Source organism: Oratosquilla oratoria, chromosome 6 (genome assembly GCF_046742065.1).
Source record: "Oratosquilla oratoria isolate Oo_2021 chromosome 6, ASM4674206v1, whole genome shotgun sequence".
Taxonomy (NCBI): Eukaryota; Metazoa; Arthropoda; class Malacostraca; order Stomatopoda; family Squillidae; genus Oratosquilla; species Oratosquilla oratoria.
In genome coordinates this window covers 78,624,329-78,629,328 of record NC_134782.1, presented here as the reverse complement: position 1 = coordinate 78,629,328, position 5,000 = coordinate 78,624,329, and the positions used below count along the sequence as shown (strand labels likewise).

The 5,000-nt window shown below is 43.3% G+C and overlaps 1 protein-coding gene across 1 annotated transcript in view; it reads right to left on the bottom strand.

Moving 5' to 3' along the window:
• The window catches only part of LOC143026640 (putative caffeoyl-CoA O-methyltransferase 1), a 128,039-nt gene that overhangs the window by 109,975 nt on the left and 13,064 nt on the right, over nt 1–5,000 (bottom strand). The window lies entirely within an intron of this gene.

Below are 5,000 nucleotides of genomic sequence, written 5' to 3'. Positions count from 1 at the left end.
TTCAGACATAAAGGCTCGTCTAAAATCCACTCTAGCATCTTCCAACTGGGTTGATGCCGATGGAAAAATCTCCCTTAACCAGGTTGCATCCCTCTTTGCGTACTTTCGCTTTCTTTCTCTTCTCCATCCAGACACCTTAAACAAAACCAAATCCATACAGTTCACTCCAAATATGACCATCTCAACTTTGTCTCATCAGATCCAAGAGTCACCAAAGACACTGACAGACATTGATGCCCAGCCAGCCCCAATCCCCAAACCTACCTTAGCAGTTGCACATGTGTCCCGATCTGCCTCTCGGCAAAGATCCACTTTCCGTCCCAGATCCATTTCTCGACCTAGACAAAGATCCTTCTCACGTTCAACGGTTATTTGTTACTATTGCAAAACCCCAGGCCACTATGCTAACAGATGTGCTATTCGTCTCTCCACTCCTCCCGATAAAGATTGCCCTGTCCACGGTAAATGCTTCCATACGGCTGCAGAATGTCGTGTTTTGAACTCCAACCCCTATCAACAGACTTTCTCTTCCCGTCGAAGTTCCCCTTCTTCTTCTCCTATATGACTATCTCCCTCTCCTTCTCTCAGCACAACCCCTCCTAGCATGCCTATCCCATCCCCACCACCCACCCTTCCCATTTGTACTCTTTCTAACTCAAACACATGGTCCAATGCTATTTCCATTCCTGCTATGGTTCATACCTTTCCTATATCTCTCTTCATAGATACTGGTTCTCCTGTAAATATCATAACTTCTTCCACCTTCCACAAACTCCGCCTATCCTATAAGCATGTTACAATCTTGGAACCTTCTGATCTCCAACTTACTAACGTAGATGGTGTTCCATTTCCAGTTTTAGGTAAGATCCATCTTCCAATAATTCTTCATCCTAACAGTCACGAGATTCATATCCCTCTATATGTGGCTGATGTACAGTTTCCTGCAGATGTCCTTCTGGGACTAGCCACTATGCAGCAATATGGAATTAGCGTCTTTCCCCAACGCCATGGCATTGCTTACGGTCGTCATTTTATACCAGCCCTACCCTTGGCGACTACTTCTCACCCACCTTCTGCAAATCCCCCCTCCCACAGCATGCCAACTGTGTCAGTGCCCACTATTGTTGCTCCTCCTACCCCCTCTACCCAGATTCAGATAACTCAAACTGAGAGTACTTCCTCCCCTTCTCCTCTAGCTCCCACGTCCCAGGATACTGTACAATCATCATCTGAACTTTCTCTTCAGAATTCACTTCCTCCTTCTAGTGAACAGACCTTGCACAAAGTTCCCACCCGTACAAAGCGTTTGCGTTCTTCTCGCATGCCTAAATCAAGGAAAAGGAATACCAAATGTTCTCCCCCTTCTACAGAATTCTCTCCAACAGAAAGCCAGATTTCTCCTTCCTTGGATGATTTAGTAATTACCTCCTCCCCTGTCTCTGATGTGCTTTCCACAATGTGTCGCACTACTCATGCAGTGTTAACAAGACCTGTGACTCTTCCACCACATGAGTATTTCAAAGTGCAGCTTCGCATTTTCCAAGCTCCGGAATGTGATGTTCTCTGTATGCCAGAATCCACACGTGTCAAAGGCATATCACTAATGTCAGCCTTATGCACTACCTCCAAGAAAGGTCATACGTCTTTTCTTGTTGCCAATGACACTCATGCTCCCCTCCACCTCAAACTTGGTACTAACTTATGTGATTTTCTTGTGTATCCTTCAAGAGTAAAAGTCATAGATGACCAAAATTCTTCCTTGCCAGTTTGTACCATTAACTCCGATGTGCATCAAGCACAGGTTCCTATTGACGCATCTCACTTCAAAACCCTTGACTTCCCCGATGCTCAACAGGAATTAACTTCTTTATGCAATGCCTTTCGCCATGTCATTGCCTTGCCAGGTGAATCCCTAGGTTCTACAGACCTCATTCACCACCACATTCCCCTTCGTGATGGCTCTAAACCTTGCTATATTCCGGCTTATAGACTCCCGCACAGTAAGCGCAAGATTGTGGACAAGCTCATTGCAGACATGCTTGCCCAAGATATCATTGAACTTTCTATTTCTGAGTGGAATTTTCCCCTATTTGTTGTTCCCAAACCAGATGGTACATTTCGACCTGTTGTTGATTTTAGAGAGCTTAACAAAATCACTGTCCCCGAAAGAACGCCCATTCCCGTTCTCCAGGAAATCCTACATTCTGTTGGTCAGAATAATACTGTCTTTTCAACTTTAGACCTAATGTCAGGATATTTTCAAATTCCTCTTGCTCCGGAAAACAAGACCTCTAACAGCCTTCTCTACCCCTTCTGGTCATTTCCAATTCAAACGTTTGGCTATGGGTCTCACTTCTGCTCCTTCTGTCTTCACACGACTTATGCATACCGTACTTCATGGCTTAATTGGTGAAAATGTTTTCATGTATTTGGATGACATCATAATAGCTTCCAAATCTGTACCCGACCACATTCACACCCTTCAACAAGTCTTTTCTCGTCTTGCAGATGCCAACCTTAAACTTAAACTCAGCAAATGCTCCTTTCTTAAGAAAGAAATTCGTTTTCTTGGACATGTACTAACTTCTGATGGCATTCTTACGGTTCCTGATAAAGTCAAAGCTGTTGCTGACTTCCCTCGTCCAACGAACCTTGAGCACCTTCGCTCCTTCCTTGGTCTTTCAGGTTATTACCGTAGGTACATCCGCAATTATTCAAAAATTGCAGCCCCTCTTACTTCCCTACTAAAGAAAGATGTACCCTTCCACTGGTCGTCTGCCCAGGAACAAGCCTTTGCAGACTTAAAGAATGCCCTTACCACTGCTCCTGTCTTAGCCTTTCCTAACTATGACTTACCCTTTATTCTCTACACCGATGCCTCATTCCAAGGTCTTGGTGCTGTCCTCATGCAAGAACAAGACACACACCTTCGCCCTATTGCCTTTACCAGCAGACTCCTTAACAAAGCTGAACGGAACTATTCTGTCACAGAAATTGAAGCTCTTGCTGTAATATATGCACTTAGACATTTTAAGGAAATCATTCTAGGCTATCCTGTCACAGTCCATACAGACCACCAGGCACTTCTTCAACTTTTCAGAGGCAAGAACTTGTCCGGGAAACTTGCTCGCTGGTTCTTGACTATTCAAGAATTCAGTCCCACCTTCTCATTTGTGCGCGGATCAGCAAACCATGTTGCAGACGCACTTTCTAGAAATGTTGCTGCTATCAATACCCTCCCTCAGCCAGTCACTCTTACTCATGCGCGTATACAAGCAGCTCAAAGATCCGACCCAATGTGGAAACGTGTGATATTCTCTCTCGAGTCAGGAGATACATCTGATCTTACAGACTTACCTACCTCCTTGGAACACTTCAGACTTGTCAATGACGTTCTTTATCACGAAACCACACTTTCCAACAAGCATGAACCAAACAGACTTGTACAACTCGTAGTTCCTTCTGACTTAGTACCTGAAGTTCTGTTCCTTTTACATGATTCTCCACTTGCTGCACATCCAGGAAAAGACAAATGTGTTACACAGGCCAGACTTCAGTACTTTTGGCTTACGATGAGAAAGGATATCCATAACCACATTGACGCCTGTCATTCATGTGCTAGCCATAAAGGTCATATTCAAAGTAAAGTTCCAATATTGACATACCCAATCCCTAGCAAACCCTTTGATATGGTTGCAATTGACCTTCTCAAATTACCACTCACTTCTAGTGGAAACCAGTACCTGTTTGTGTGTATGGATCATTTTTCCAGATTTTGCATACTTGCACCTATCCCAGACAAGACTGCGACAACAATTGCAAAGACATTCATTGACAAAGTTATTTGCCCCTTCACTACTCCCAAAGTTCTTCTCTCTGACAATGGCACGGAATTCAACAATGAGATTCTTTCCAATATTTGCAAGTCCTTTCAAATCACAAAATGTAATATTGTTGCATACCACCCCAGTTCAAATGGCCTTGTTGAACGGCAAAACAGAAAGATTCTCAATGTTCTCCGACACCTCGCTTCTGATCTCCATCTCTCCTGGGATCACCATGTCCCTATGATTCAGTCTTGCCTTAACAGTGCCATCAATAGGTCCATATCAGAGTCGCCTCACTTTGTCATCTTTGGTTCCGACAAGCGACTCCCATATGACCTTCTTGCTTCAGAAATAGGTCCCATTTACAACCTTGATGATTTTGTAAAGGTTTCACTTTCAAATTTCAGCTCTCTCTTCAAGAGAATTACTCAGTCTCTTTCTCTCGCTAAAGACGAGATGGCCCGTCTTCACAATAAAAATGCTAGAGAATCTAACATTACAATAGGTGACATTGTATATGCCCAGAACCATTCTCCATCTTCCAAGCTTTCACCAAAATTTCTTGGTCCTTTCCGTGTCCTCGCACTAGAACCTACAAACAAAGTCAAACTAAAACACTTTCATTCAGACACAGAATCCATCATGCACCTGGACACCCTTAAGCTTTTCTCTCGAGGTGTAGACTGTGACAATGACACTCCGACTCCCGCAGAACCCCTTCCTCCCTCCCCTCACATTTCAACATCCCCTGTCTCCCACCCATATAATCTTCGCAACCGTCATACTTCTTGAACCTTCAATCCCTATAGCTGCCAAAAATGTTCTCCACTACCTTCCTTTATTAAATTAATGTTCCATGTATGTTCTCCATGTATATATATATAATGTTCATATGCCAGCATGTACTAATTGCATTTATATCTTTTGTACGTTACATTGTAAGTCGCTGGGGCCAGCTCCTTTCACGTGGCCGAGCGTTTATTGTATGCATGTATTGGTTAGAAATTAAACTACATGTAGAATTAGATTAATGCGTAGTTTCTGTGTACGTGTGTGCGTGCGTGCGTGCTTTAGCGTGAGTTCCAGAGTTCTAGAAGTCGTTGTACCTGTTAATTAATTGTCATATAAATTGTAATGCGAAAGTTGAGTGAATGGGATATAGATCTTTATTAC